At 42.8% G+C, this 15,892-nt stretch overlaps 1 protein-coding gene across 2 annotated transcripts in view; it reads right to left on the reverse strand.

Annotated features, from left to right (window-relative positions):
- Window positions 1-15,892, reverse strand: part of EXPH5 (exophilin 5) — an 88,325-nt gene that overhangs the window by 49,618 nt on the left and 22,815 nt on the right. Inside the window, exon 1 of one of the 2 annotated variants that reach the window (XM_008953728.5) lies at window positions 12,880-13,083. The exons of the other annotated variant lie outside the window; for it this stretch is intronic. The gene's annotated coding sequence lies outside the window, so the exon portion shown is untranslated. Of the gene's footprint in view, window positions 1-12,879; window positions 13,084-15,892 lie in introns of those variants that run through there. 2 annotated transcript variants of the gene reach the window in all.

Genomic DNA, 15,892 nt, shown 5'->3' on the forward strand with positions numbered 1-15,892 from the left:
AAATCACAGCATGATCATGAGAAAACAAACTGCAGGGCAGATGTTCACAAACACAGCTTAGATGGCAAGCTCAAGACAAGAGGAGTGCACTGGGCAAGGCTCCCCCTGTCATCACCCGGCTAGCTCTCACAATGCACTGAATGCACTGGCTGATGCCATGGTTTAGGCCACATAATTGCAAGAATATTGCATGTACTTTATTAAAATGTCTAAAAACACATACTATTCCAAATCTGAATAAGGCATACTATTCCAGCATACATGAATAGCTTATACTTTTATTTATCTTAAACCTGGATTCTAGTCTAATTTCAGAAAATAACCATTTATTGATTCAACTAACATTTATTGAGCATTTACTATATATCATACACTGTTCTAGCAGCTTGGAATACATTAGTGTACAAAAGAGACAAAGATTCTCACCTTTCTGGAGATTGCAGTCTAGCAAGTATCTCCATAGCCACCTCCCTGGCCCAAGTCACCACCATCTTTCACCTGGATGTCTGCAGGAGCCCTGACATGGTTTGGTTGTGTCCCCACCCAAAATCTCATCTTGAATTGTATTCTGAATTGTAATCCCCACGTGTTGGGGATGGGACCTCGTGGGAGGTGATAAGATCATGGGGGCGGTTTCCCTATGCTGTTCTCATGATAGTGAATGAGTTCTCAGGAGATCTTATGGTTTTATAAGGGGTTTACCTCACTTCACTCGGCACTTCTCTCTCCTGCCGCCATGTGAAAAAGGATGTGTTTGCTTTCCCTTCCCATTATATTTGTAAGTTTCCTGAGGCCTCCCCAGCCATGCGTAACTGTGAGTCAATCAAATCGCTTTCCTTTATAAATTACCCAGTCTCAGGTATGCTTTCATAGCAGCGTGAGAACGGACGTATACAAGCCCCTATCTGTCTCCCTGCTTCACTCTGGCTCCCCTTCCATCCAGGCTCCATACAGGAGCAAGAGCGATGGCCAAAGAACAAAATTCCAACAAAATGAGTTTTAAAGATCTAATTGGCATTTATTAGTGATTCATGAATTGAGTAGCATCTTGCCTGGCAGAACAATGGGTTTTTACAAGATAGCTTGAGCAGGAACAATAAAGCAGCATAATACAAAAAAGTGGACTGATTAACATCAGGCTACCTCAGGATACTTTCCTTGTAAGGGTTAAAGCAGGGGAACCTTCCTTATCACGCGGGTGTTGGCTGGGCCCTTTGCGATTAGTTGTGAATCTGCTGTCTTTTTTTTTTGGAAAAGCTGGACTGTTTGGGGATTTGCCTGTTTTTGTCTTTTAAGTTTCAGTTTGATCATGTGGCACTTAAGAGTGTTTCCATTTTGGTGTGATCTATTGGGACCTACTACAGGAGAAGGTCAGTACAAAACAGTGGCATCCCATCAATTTTATTTTTTGTTTTCTTTTGTTTTGTTTTTGTTTGTTTTGAGATGGAGTCTTGCTCTGTCACCTAGACTGGAGTGCAGTGGCACAATCTTGGCTCACCGCAACCTCTGCCTCCTAGGTTCAAGCGATTCTCCTGCCTCAGCCTCCCGAGTAGCTGGGATTACAGTAGGCATGCACAACCACGCCCAGCTAATTTTGTATTTTTAGTAGAGATGGGGTTTTGCCATGTCGGCCAGGCTGGTCTCGAACTCCTGGCCTCAAGTGATCTGCCTGCCTTGGCCTCCCAAAGTGCTGGGGTTACAGGCTGAGTCATCAGGCCTGGGCCCCATCAATTTTATTGAACGTGATTTTTTGTAAATGTAAGATATATCATGCCATCCCCTGCTTAAATCCCTCCAGCAGCTTCTCGTCATGCTTAGAATACAATGTTAAACTCTGTGGTCTTCAAGGCTGCATAGTGTCTGACCTTCTGCCTTTTCTACCACTTTTAATCACTCCTCTTTCCTCTCCACTCAGCATTTGGCTTCTTTTTTCCCTCTTAACAGGCCAAGCTGGCTCCCACTGGGCTTCAGACTTGTTCCCTCCATCTGAAATGCTCTTCCCTATTTTGTCACATGGCTATGCCTTTGTGCCATTTAGGCCTTAGCTAAAATGTCACATCTTTAGAGAGGCCCTCCGGCCCTCCAAAATAGATTACTCCTTCTCCCATATTCAGTTGCTTTCTATCAAGTTACTTGGTTTACTTTTCTTTTTTTGTTTGTTTGTTTGCTTGTTTTGAGATGGAGTCTTGTTCTGTCACCCAGGCTGGAGTGTTTCCAGAAAACAAGACAGACAATGTCCTCATGTTTGTAGATTATATTTTAATGGGGTACAAGAGATATAATCAATAAGAAAGTAAATAAGTGAAGAAATTTCAAAAGAAGATTAACAAGATTAAGAAAAGAAAAGTAAACCATGATCTCGGCTGATTGCAACCTCCGCCTCCTGGGTTCAGGGAATTCTCGTGTCTCAGCCTCCCTAGCATAGCTGGGATTCCAGGCGCCTGCCACCACATCTGGCTAATTATTTTGTAATTTTAGTGGAGACGGGGTTTTGGCATGTTGGCCAGGCTGGTCTTGAACTCCTGACCTCAAGTGATTCGTTCTCCTCAGCCTCCCGAAGTGCTGGGATTACAGGCACGAGCCACTGCGCCTGGCCCTCGTTTACTTTTCTTAATCCTGTTAATCTTCTTTTGAAATTATCCTCTTCACTTATTTACTTTCTTATTGATTATATCTCTTGTAGCCCATTAAAACATAAACTACAAGCATGAGGACGTTGCCTGTGTTGTTTTCTGGAAAGATGTCTGACTTAGGGTATGGACTCAGTTAGCTCTTGGTGAACAAGTTAATGAATATGAGTTTGGGAAATTCTCTTTTCTCTGGACCTGCATTTCTTCACCCACAAAATTAGGGGGTTGAACTAGAGGCTATCAAGGATGCTTTCCCACTTTTTATTTTTTATTTTTTTTGAGATGGAGTCTCACTCTGTCACCCAGGCTGGGGTGCAGTGGCATAATCTCAGCTCACTGCAACCTCTGCCTCCCAGGCTCAAGCAATTCTCCTGCTTCGGCCTTCTGAGTAGCTGGGAATACAGGTGCCCACCACCATATCCAGCTAATTTTTGTATTTTTAATAGAGATGGGGTTTCACCATGTTGTCCAGGCTGGTCTTGAACTCCTGACCTCAAGTGATCCCCTTGCCTCAGACTCTCAGAGTGCTTGGATTACAGGTGTCAGCCACTGCGCCCAGCTCCCACTTTTTAAACTTTATTTTATTTTATTACAGACAGGGTCTCACTATGTTGCCCTGGCTAGCCTTGAACCTCCAAGCTCAAGCTATCCTCCTGCCTTTGCCTCCCAAGTAGCTGGGACTACAGGCACATGCCATCGCATCAGACTTCCCACTTTTTGTGATTCTAAGTACACTTTTGCTAAGGTTGCAAAGGGTATGCCCCACTATTTAAGAATGTGGTCAACAAGTCCATGTTTAGCTCAGATCTCATGGTTTCTAACTCTGTCTCCCTTGGGCCTCTGTATTTCAGCCTGGGAAGTCCCAGTCTGGTATATTGTCCTCTTGTGTCTGCTGTCCTTTCTTTCACTTTCTTTGAACTTTCTGTTGCTCCTGTCTGGATCCATTACACGATTAAAATGAAACGAACAGAAAAGGACACATGATTCCAGATTCCAACTGACAATAACTTTATAGAAAATGAAGGCAATATTTGGTATCATTTCTAGTACCTTCATGCTGCTGCTGAAGGTGATGGGAACCTGCACACTGTAAACATATATTGTTTCCGGAGGCGGAAAATTTACACTGGTAAACACACTTCATGTGACAGCTATGATGCTGGGCGCTTCCACCTAGATTATTTCATTTAATCACTACAGGAATCCAGTGAAGTAGGTATTGTACTCATTTTACAGTAAAAGGAGCTGAAATCACGAAAGGTGAAAACACTTGCCAGAGGTTGTAAAGTGGTGAGTGAAAGAATTAAGCTTGTACCTAGCTCAGACCCCCCTCACCCCACCAGCATGATGATAATCGTTGAGTAAGAACAGTTGTTTCCAGATTATTTCCAGGAGCCTGATTTATTCAACCCATGTCTAGAATAAACCTCCTCTCTTGAGTCTCTGTACTTTTTTTGCATGCTGGTTGTCTCATCACTGGATTATCAGCTCCCCAAGTCAAGTGTCGATTTCCTGAACACACAGCAAGCAGGGAAGAAATATTTGTTGAATAACCGAAAAAATGAATATGAGAGAATGAAAAACTAGATTTTAGCTTTTGCGTCCCTCTTATTCCCCTTTATACAGATGCTCAGACATCTTCCACTGAAACTTGTAGGACAAGGGTTAATGGCAAGTTGAGTGTCAGGATTCTAAAAGTGCAAGAAAGCTGCTCGGAGCTGCAGAATGGGGACATAAATGCCTCTTGCAAGTCTGGTATACTAGCACAGCTGCAAGGCAGGTTAGAACCATGAAGGTTTTCATCCATAGACAGAGTGTATGATCTCAACGTCTTGAATTTGTTCATTATATTGTTCATGGCTTCTTTCCAAAGACAACTACATCCTTAATTCTGACCACATCCTCTGCACTGCTAGTTATGTAGAGTTAGGTAACAAGATAGAATGGTATACATGAATATGCATCTCCCTTCATTTTCATTAATAAGAATGCAGAACATCTTTTTTTTCCCCTCATATTCAGGCAATTTAATTCTTATTCTTGGAATCTGTCTTGTAAGGAAAAGAAGACAGAAAGAGCAGCCTACGCTATTTCATAAAGTTAAAGGAAAGTGATGCTCCTATAGATTCCTTCTGTGTCTAAGCAAAAAGGTGACAAGATGACATTACTTTCACTTCTCATACTGTAATTAAAATCCACTATTATTGCATTCAACTTAATTCACCCTTTGTATCATGCAGTTTTAAGGGTGTTGGGAAACCAACTCAAATCCAACATTCTGGACTTTGCTTTAACTTTAAGGAATTTAATGTTGCAATATGAGACTCTCACCATCCTCCTTCCCACCCTACCCACACACACTGGTCAAATATGCAAGCCAGACGAAAGAACGATAGATCTCAAATAGCTATTCAATCTTTGTGTTAGGATGCAGAAAGCTGAGGAAATGCCTGAAGGTTTTCTAAATGTCAGCACCATGAATCTACTGCTCTTGGTTCCCATCAGGGATAGTGGAGGTTCAGAGAGTCCATGACTCTCAAACCACATCTGCTTCAGGATTCACTCACTGGGTCAAAGGAAGCTTGTTGTTGACATCAGTTAAAGCTCATTGGTTTGGATTACAGTTTACTTATTTTCAAAGAGTTAACTTTTGAAATAACCCTTTTCCACATGATTGCTGCCTTTTCCAATTCCCCTCTGGCAAACAAACCCGCCTTACAAAGATGAGTGTGGCACTGAAACCCTTTTTATCCATCTACTGATAAACCAGCTGACCTGACAAACCACTCCACCTCATCAGAAATTATTGCAGAATCACAGCCAAAGGGCTTTAACTTTGAGCATTCCTCTTGAATCCTTGCACTAAAGGTTATCATTGGAATGATTATTCTGCCTCGGTGATTCAAAACACACATATTGTTTTCATATGGTATTATCTCATCCAGAAGACCTTGTTAAGTTTTGTCTGCAGATGTAGTCACATTTATTTACCAAAACATACTCCTGAGAACCACTCCTGGAATAATTATAGAACAAAATCTGTACTTGGGGGTAAAATGAAATACTGCCAGCAGTACAAACGCAAGTGTCTACTCCAAATTATGTAACTTATTTATGGAAGTTTGATTTTGTGTAAAAGATATTTTTCTGGTAATGTCATTGTTATATGTTCTTATTATTCACTATCATTTTAACTTTCAGATTCTAGTATCTAAATTCCTCTTTCTCAATCTCAATAATAAAGTTTGTGATCATTCCCTATCATGTATTAAATAATTTATCATGAAATCTCAATGAGTTTTTGGAGAAAAGGCCTAAAAGAAGCTTTGTTACATGATATAAATGATAATATAACTAACATTGCAGGATATTATGCACTTTAAATAAATGTGTCTCAGTGCATCAAGGATAGGTACAAAATAATTGAACTCAGTCTGTAAACAATCAGCCTATTTCCCAAAAATGAAAAGACATGTCAATGCAAAGAAGCAGTAGTGCCAGGTGTGCTTTATAGAAGGAAAGAACTGTTTATTTGGTATATGTTTATGGTTGTAGCCTATTATTTATTAATAATGATCTTAGATTTTAAAAGACATCAACTATTTAGCTTTGAATCCCTTTGACATTATTGGCATAGAAAAAGAAATCTGGATATCTGATTCCCTCCATCTTGTTTTGTTTTGTTTTGTTTTAAATCATTCTGGCATCTCTATTCTCTTTGCCAACACCCAAAAATAGCACTCTATCAAGCCACAGAAGTAATGAATTAAGCATGGTGGTAGATCTGTCTGAAAGATGCGGACCACTTTTCTAGCAAACAGTTATCCCATGAAGTGTTGGGAGTCTGTCCTACTCATAGTAAAGTGGTCATGGGTAGTTCCTGTGCTTTGCTTCATGGGATCCAACATTTTTTGCATTCCTGCCCTAATCACCCAAAAGCTAAACATGAGCAAGAATGCTGCCCAGCGAATTCTATTTGTTCTGTTTTGGAGAGTGATTAACAACTTAATAACGTCTTTCCTCTTGGCATGTCTTAAAATCATAATGACAAGTAAGACAAACTAAAGTGACATGGCTGAGAGACACATAGTGAGAAGGTATTGAGTAGTACCATGAAGAGAAGCCATCAGGCACTAGAGTCTTGAACAGGAGGAAGCTATGGGGCAGAGAGGAAACTTGCAAGAAGAAAATCAGCCCTGGCAATGGAAGTGAGTAGGGAGAAGCAGAACAGAGAAGCTGGACCACAAGCCTGTGGTTACTAGCCTGGTTGATTGATTGGCACCAGAATGCTGCAGTATTCTGATCAACATTCCGGTTCCTGAGGACTGGCCGTGCAAGGCTGGGGCCGTTTCCTGTGTTTCCTTACTTCTCCATTAGATCCTGACAATAAAGTGCCAGCCATCCCTTGAGGAAACTGCTCTATGTTCCTTGTCACCTGAAAGAACATAATGAAAACATCCAGCCATAAGCAGCATGTAGGAATTTGTTCACAGAGGAATTCTCCAGCATTGATTGGGACAGGAAATTTCAAATGTCAATAAAACTGACTTTGCTTTGCCATTATACAATTTTTTCTGTGTTGATTTTTTTTTTTTTTTTTTTGTAATTGTGAAAGTAAAATTACATCAGGCCAGACTGGGTGGCTCACGCCTATAATCGCAGCACTTTGGGAGGTCGAGGTGGTGGATCACTTGAGGTCAGGAGTTTGAGACCAGCCTAGCCAACATGGAGAAACCCGTTCTCTACTAAAAAAAAAACAAAAAAAACAAAAATTAGCTGGGTATGCTGGTGCATACCTGTAGTCCCAGCTACTAGAGAGGCTGAGGTGGAAGAATTGCTTGAATCTGGGAGGGAGAGGTTGCAGTGAGCTGAGATCGCACCACTGCACTCCAGACTTGGCAGCAGAGCAAGATGCTGTTTCAAAAAAAGAAAGAAAGAAAGTAAAATTACATTCAATGCAAAAGACTTGGAAATTAAAGAAAAAACTTGAAGGGGCCGGGCATGGTGGCTCACACCTGTAATCCCAACACTTTGGGAGGCCGAGGCAGGAGGATCAAGTGAGCCCAGGAGTTCAAGGCCAGCCTGGGCAACATGGTGAGATCCTGTCTCCATTTAAAACGAACAAACAAACAAAAACTTGAATAAAAGAAATCACTCATAACTCCCACTGTCAGAGATACTGCTGTGTGTGTACATATGTTCATTCATGTGTTTTAAAGCAGTAGTAACAGGACTAGGACTCTGTCTCAGTTTTAGCTAAAGCATGAAAGCAAGAGATTCAAGACATCTAAGGGAGTTGTGAGAAGACCAATCAGGAGAACTTGCTTTGTGGGATTTTTAAAAACAAACAAAAGCCAAGTCTCTCTAGTTAGGGTCTTAAGTCCCCTTACATGTATTGACTTGGAAGAGTGAAGACAGAGGGAGGATCTGTGAGGAGGCTTTCTCTAGAGCCAGGGAGCTTAACTGGTACGACTGGAAGAGCTTAATTTTGTCCCTTGTGGTTTGGAGGAAAGGTAGACTGGTATCTGCCTCCTGCCTGAGAAGTCTGAGCTGGAGAAACTGGGGCCTGCCAGTTGCTTTGACTGCAGAATGAAGTGCATAGCTCAGCTGTCAATCAGTCCTCATTTCCAGGGTTTCTCAGGCAACCACAGTATGACTGTGTCCCATGGAGAAGATGTGGGCCCCAGGAGAGGCTGAGGAGGCATGGGGTTCTCTTAGTTCATGCCTGCTAGAGTCAGCTCCAGGGGTGAAGAAACCTGAGTAGAAAGAGGTTGTGGGTGAACCCCTGGATTCCTAGCACAGAGCAGGGGAGAGCACATTATCTGCATGGAAAGAGCTGCTGGGGAACAGTGCCGGGCCACGGGCCATGTCAGCAAACCCCAGACGAGCACACAAGAGAAGAGGCAGATTTAAACATCTGCCCTACCCAGAGAGAGTGATGCCACCTCACAACCATTCTAGTCAAGCAACAGCTTTTCTGCATGTGCCTTCCATCCAAACTTAAACCTGCCTCCCAGCCACCGTCTGGTTCAACCCTGGAACAGTAAAAAACCACCATTGAAGGGGTGGAGAGGCAGAGGTTGATGGGGAAAGGGAAAAGGATCAAATCCTCTTCACTGTCCTAGGCGTTGCTCTGCAGCAAGCGGTGGCTGTGTGAGGGGCTGCTCCTCTGAATAAAGCTGGGATTAATCTAGGACCATATGTTCTAATTATCACTGAATTGAGACTGTGTTTGTGTCTTAAAGTGACCAGAAAAGTCAAGGGACTGCCTTTGTTTGTATCCAGTGGCATTTAAAGGGATAGTAGGAGACGGCTGCACACGGTGGCTCATGCCTGTAATCCTAGAACTTTGGGAGGCTGAGGCCGACGGATCACTTGAGGTCAGGAGTTCGAGGTCAGCCTGGCCAACATGGTGAAACCCTGTCTCTACTAAAAATACAAAAAAAAAAAAAAAATTAGCTGGGCATGGTGGTGGGCATCTGTAACCCCAGTTATTCAGGAGGCTGAGGCAGGAGAATCGCTTGAACCCAGGAGGCAGAGGTTGCAGTGAGCTGAGATCGCACCACTACACTCCAGCCTGGGTGACAGAACAAGACGGTCTAAAAAAATGAAAAAGAAATAAAGGGATAGTAAGAGACAAACCTAAGGATGTTTTCTTGTTATATTCCATGATTCCTACTTGCTCCACATGTCAGTTATGTATGCCTGCATTTTCAAAAAATGCTCTTACCCTATGCATGCTGTTGTGTAGTCTATGTTTCCCACTTAGCATTACATTAAGAATGCTATGCTATGTCAGTATTCCACCACTGCATCTCTGTACTGTAACATATGATCCTACTCCCCTCTCATTGGAGTTATTTCTAATTTTTTAGAGTCATAAAGTTGAAATAAACCCAGTTCAAAACTAGCATTGTGCCCATCTCTGATTAATTCCTTAGAATCAATTTCCTTGATGTGGAATTGCCAGGCCAAAGGATGAACATGTTTTAATGACTTATGAACTATATCACACCAAATTACCCTGGAAAAAGGTTGTATCAAATTTTCCCTTGTATGACGGTCCATTTCCCCATGTGCTTGCCAATGTTAGTTATGTCTATTCTTTTTGATCTTTGCTAATCTGATAAGCCAAAAAAAGTTTTCTTTTTTTTCCTTTCTTTGTATTTCTTTGATTACTAGAGAGGTTGAACATTATTTATTATGTTTATTGGATATGTGTAGCTTTTTTTTTTTTTTTTTTTTTAGATGGAGTCTCACTCTGTCTCACCCAGGCTGGAGTGCAGTGGTGAGATCTCGGCTCACTGCAACCTCCGCCTCCCGGGTTGAAGCTATTCTCCTGCCTCGGCCTCCCGAGTAGCTGGGATCACAGGCACCCACCACCATGCCTGGCTAATTTTTGTATTTTTAGTAGAGATGGGGTTTCACCATGTTGGCCAGGCTGGTGTCAAACTCCTGACCTCAGGTGATCCGCCTGCCTCCACCTCCCAAAGTGCCGGGATTACAAGTATGAGCCACCATGCCTGGCCTGTAGTTTTTGATAACTTATCTGCTCAACACCTTTGCTGATTATTTTAGCCCAGGTACCATTTAAAATATTGGTTCTATGAAATTCAAGGTAAAGAGCCAAGCAAATGGCAAAATTGGCAACTCTTGGCATTTGCTTCACAGTGTAATTCACAGGCCAGTCTATTTCACACTAACTGGGGACTCAGATTGGCCACTACAGCATGCCACAGAATGCCACAGATCAGTGCAGAATGTTGTCTTCAATACACCTAAGCTTCTTGGTTGTTTGCTTCCTATTGCTCTTGCTTTTCTTCAAGTTGCATGATCACTACAAAGAGAGGAATAATGTGGCCGAACCACACAGACATTAGTGTCACAGACACTCTCTGTCACTCTCTTCATCTTTTCCCAGCCAATTGCCCTGGGCTGGCATGGTAGCATAAAATCACTGTCCGAGCTTATGTGAGGGTGCTGGGCCTGGATGGTGTGGATAATCAGGTGAGGGGTTCTAATTCCTTTATTATTTTGGCTGATCAAATAACATCTATGTGTCTCATCTTCCTCATCTGTAAAGCTCAGTTCTTTATCACCAGCCCCATGCTTACCTATCTGGACTTGTTTCCCATGACTCCGTCATTTAAACCCAGGGTGCCAACCATTCCAAGCACTTTGCCATGCTCTCTAGGCAATTTTCCAAGTTTCTCTTTTGTTTACAATGCCCTTTCTACATATTCTTTGTCACACGATCTAACTTGTACTGGCACTTAGCTAAAGGGTTGAAAAACGCCTTTTCAAGTGAGGAAAAAAAATCCATTTCAACCATAATGAGCACATAAATGTGTAAGGATGATATGAAGACACTAGGAAATTCAGGATCTATTGGTGGAAAAAGATATGTACAAAGTAGCTGTGATATAACACAGGACATGGTTGATAATATAATATTAATAGAAAATCAAGATTCTTGCTTTAGCATTATGAAAAAGGGTAAGATTAATTCTAGCTAAAGGCTAGGAAAGAATTCATGAAGACAGGCCTTAAAAGACAATCGGAAATAGACTTGCTGGGGAATAAACTCCACTAAGGCTGGGTCTGAATCCATTATTGTTCATCATGAGTGATACTCATTCCCCAGTGTATGAGTGGATAATATGGAAAGTAGGTAAGGTGTGCATGGAGGGGGGTGGGGGGGGGAATAAATGGGTGAAGGCTTTCATCGGCAGACTTTCCTTCTGAGTGAAGGAAGCTTTGTTTTTGTTTTGTTTGTTTTAATTGGTTACAAAGTTTTTATTTGCTGGCCTTGCATCAAGAGAAACTGACCAAATGATGAGGTTGATTATTATCTATTAATAGTTTTATTACAGTCTCGTGTCACTGGGTTATAAATAAGAATTCCAGGCCGAGCATGGTGGCTCATGCCTATAATTCTAGCACTTTGGTAGGCCGAGGTGGGAGGATTGCCTGAGTCCAGGAGTTCAAGAATGGCCTGGGCAACATGGCAAAACCCTATCTCTAAAATAAATAAATAAATAAATAATCCCAGCCCCTCCGAAATTCTGTCATTTTCCTTGATAGATGCATAGAAGAGGATTCAATACTAGGATCATGCAAGTCTTCTGGAGGCTTCCTATGCTCTCATGTAAAGAACAAGACTTGGAGGGGAATCTAAAGATTTCCTTTTGTGGTCTTTTGCCGGTCACTCAACACAGATAGCACCAATACACCACTGCGTTGTCACTCCCTGACGCAACCTATTCAGCTGAGAGCCAGAGCTAGGGAGAAAGGGGCCACAAAACCCTTTAACACAGATTTAACTTCTATTTTTATCAGAAATGATTTCATGCCTCTCTTCTATTTAACATTTACAGAATTCTAAAACAAAAACAGTTAACTTAAATCTCACTCTCTATGTGCAAGGTTGTTAAAAATTAGTGAACATTTAGTAGAAGTTACTGATGGTGAACAGACTGCTAAGGAGGGGAAGACAAGGAAGTCAAGTGGGATGAAATCTGACAAGCCAGAGGTTACCCACAATAAACAAACACCAGCCTTCTTCAGGACTTTAGTTTCCAATCTTGATATGAACAGTCTTTCTGAATTGAAGATTTACGTATTCCAACTCCTGATTATAGCACAATAAATGTGTTATGTAGATTTGGTTTAATGGAAGCATTAAGCCATAATCGGGAGTCATTCTCCTTTACCTACCTCCCACTTATCCACCTGCCACTTCAATGCCAGCCTCTATGAAGTTTTGCCTAATAATTTTAGCTCCAATCCATCTTTCTCTTCTCCAAAATCCTACCTCACTGCTGTCCATGCCACCCCTTAAGTACTTAGTCATGTGCAGCCTTATATTCTTGTTTGAATTCTCATGTCCTGTCCTCCCAAACAGATTATACATTTCTTGGGTCCCATACTTTGCATTTACCATAGCAGATTTCATAGCCCATACAAACATTAGGCCTTCAAAATATTTGTCAAGTATTTCTTCAATAAAAATGAAAACATTCCAAATCTTGATCCCCTAAATGTTAAATGGGACTTAGTTAAGCAAACTAACATCATGATATACTGGAAACAGGTATCTCTTTCCTTTACCCTTGTGCCTGCTGAAGATCTTATTCTCAGCCTCGCTGTTTTAAACTCAGGGGTGTGTGTTCAACATATTTAAGCAAATTCTGGAATACCAAAGCCAAGCAGTCTTCCAGGGGCTTCATCCTGGCACACAGCAGCTTACCTGGTGGGTGTTGGGTAGCACACAGTAGAATGGCCGCTTTGTCTCTCTTGAGTGACTCTGGACAAGCTTCAAAACCAAAATCCACAGTGCCCTATCCTGGTGGGCAGAATACACTGAAGACAGGGGGTTTCCGACTCGCTGAAGACAAAACACCCTTCTGCTGACCCCGTACCAAAGGGGAGGGTGCCGGTGAAAGCCAGCTTGTTACTGCTTCAGGGAGGAGAAGCAGTTACTGAAATAAAGTGTCTTACTTTTTTTGGGAGGGGGGGAGGGTGTCTCAATAATCAGTTGGCCTTAATTATTTTTGCTTAGAATAGGAGAGATAAAGCTCCTGACTGAAGTCCAAAGCTGCAGGGGAGGAAATGACCAGGCACGCGGGTTCCTCTGGCTCACTGGGCACCTGCTGCCTGGCAGGCTGCTCACCATGGCTGGCCGGCGTGGTGGTTCCTGAGAACCAATCGGTTCCCCCCTCTACTGTCAGGTGGCTGCTCTCAGCTTCTCTCCCAGAAGTCCTTCACCAGGCCATCTGGAGCCGAGGAACAAGTTCCAAGTTCTCTTGGCCAGAATTCTGCTTTGAAATCTGTCCACACCTCCCCCCAACCCCCAGTCTTGGTCACAGGCCTAAAATTTGACCTCAATCGCTGAGAAATAATGTACAACAAGAGATCTGCCTTTAAATATTTCAAAGTTGATGGAAGAATTGATGTCCTTTAGTATTCAGATATATTACCTTACCCTGGAATCACAAAGTATAGAGTCCACTTGGACCCACTCGTTTCAGCAGTAGGTCAAATGCCATAAACTCATCAAAGCCAGAAACCTGAGTTCATATGAACTCTCCTTTCTCCTTCCTCCTGCAGCCAGTCAGCCACCAAGCCCTGCTAATTCGACTTTCCAAATATTTATTAAATCACTTGCCTTCTCTTCGTCCCTAATCGAGGCCCCTAAACACAATTCTTCCCTAATCCAGGCTTCACTCACCACCCATAGCCATCCACCTAATTTGACCTGGTCATTCAGTGACTCTAAACATTTCAGTGGCTCCTCCTCCCCTCCAGTTTTGTCAAGCTCAGGGGCCTCGGCTCGGCACACAGGTCCACGTCCCACCCTGCCACCCCAGCTCACTCTTTTGCTTGTGGCTTCCTCTCACGTTGCACTCTGGTGACATTCACTACGATGGTGTCTGCATCTCCCTGTAGTCTTTCACATCTTTATGGCTTGCCTAATGTTGTTCACTCCACTTGCTGTTCACTTCACCTTTATTCACCTGTTACCTCCTTCAAGACTCAGTTCAGGCACCACCACCTCCAGCAAGTCTTCTTTGAGACTTCCCATGAAGTTAAATTACCTCTGCGGCCCTCTGTGTGACTATCTTATCATTCGTCACGTTATAGTGAATGTACTATTTCTATTTATTTATTATTATTTTCTTATTTTTTGGAGACAGAGCCTCTCTCTGTCACGCAAGCTGGAGTGCAATGGTGTGATCTCAGCTCACTGCAACCTCCGCCTCCTGGGTTCAAGCGATTCTTCTGCTTCAGCCTCCCGAGTAGCTGAGATTGCAGGCACACGCCACCATGCCTGGCTAATTTTTGTATTTTGAGTAGAGACAGGGGTTTCACCATGTTGGCCAGGCTGGTCTCGAACTCCTCACCTCGTGATCCGCCCTCTTCAGCCTCCAAAAATGCTGGGATTATAGGCGTGAGCCACTGCTCCTGGCCTGAATGTACTGTTTTTAAACCCACCTCCTTCACGGCATTGAAAGCTTACAAAGAACATTTGTATATCTCCGGTACCAGGTTCACAGTAGGATCTCAAATATGTCTGCTAAATAAGTGAGTGCTGTTGAACAGAAATGTTATTGAATCATGATATGGAAAAAAAAAATCTATGGGGCTCTCACTTTACAGAGGAACACGGAGGTGCCTAGACCTCTGACTCCTGATGCTGTGAGGCACTGGTAGGAGGGTCTTGGGACAGTGACAGTTTCCAAAGACAACTGCCTCAATGCTGCAAATGGAGGAGCTTATCATACCCGGCAGCTCCAAGAAAAAGGTAAAATTGCAGTGCTACTCCCAATGCTTAATGTTGATGGTTGACCTGCAATCAAAAACTCCAAATGACTGTCTACCTTCCAGAAAGGAAAGCAGATCTGAGCCAAGAGAGTAACCAGGGCCTGGCCTGCCTCCTGAAATGGCCCAGGCCCCTGGAGGTATGGAATCTTCCAGCTTTAGGAGACTGCCACCTGTGAGTGTCTGCAGCACCTCAGAGATGAAGTTCAGGTAAGCTGAGAACAGAATAGCATTTTTAATTTTTATTATTTTTCTATTATTTAAAAAAATAAAAAAAAATTATTTTTTATTTTTTTGAGATGGATTCTCATTCTGTCTCCCAGGCTGGAGTGCAGTGGTACAATCTTGGCTCACTGCAACCTCCGCCTCCTGGGTTCAAGCAATTCTCCTGCCTTAGCCTCCTGAGTAGCTGGGATCACAGGCACATGCCACCATGCCCAGCTAAGTTTTGTATTTTTAGTAGAGATGGGGTTTCATTATGTTGGCCAGGCTGGTCTCAAACTCCTGACCTTAAGTGATTTTCCTGCCTCAGCCTCCTAAAGTGCTGGGATTACAGGTGTGAGCCACTGCGCCTAGCTTATTTTTAAGAGATAAGATCTCACTCTGTTGCTCGGGCTGCAGTGCAGTGGCGTGGTCATCTCACTGCAATTTCAAACTCCTGTGCTCGAGCGATTCTGCCACCTCAGCCTCTCAAACAGCTGGAACTACAGGCATGTGCCACCATGTCCGGCTAATTTTTAAATTATTCTGCAGAGATGGGGGTCTCGCTACGTTGTTCGGGCTGGTCTTGAACTCCTGGCTTCAAGTGATCCTCCTACCTTGACCTCCCAAAGTGTTGGGATTACTGGCATGAGCCACTAAAAAGTATTATCACTTTAATAATAAAACTGTCATTGTTTTGGAGAACTGTTTGGAAATTGTGGCATTTACAATATTTGTGA

This window comes from Pan paniscus, chromosome 9 (genome assembly GCF_029289425.2).
Source record: "Pan paniscus chromosome 9, NHGRI_mPanPan1-v2.0_pri, whole genome shotgun sequence".
In the NCBI taxonomy this organism is placed as follows: domain Eukaryota; kingdom Metazoa; phylum Chordata; class Mammalia; order Primates; family Hominidae; genus Pan; species Pan paniscus.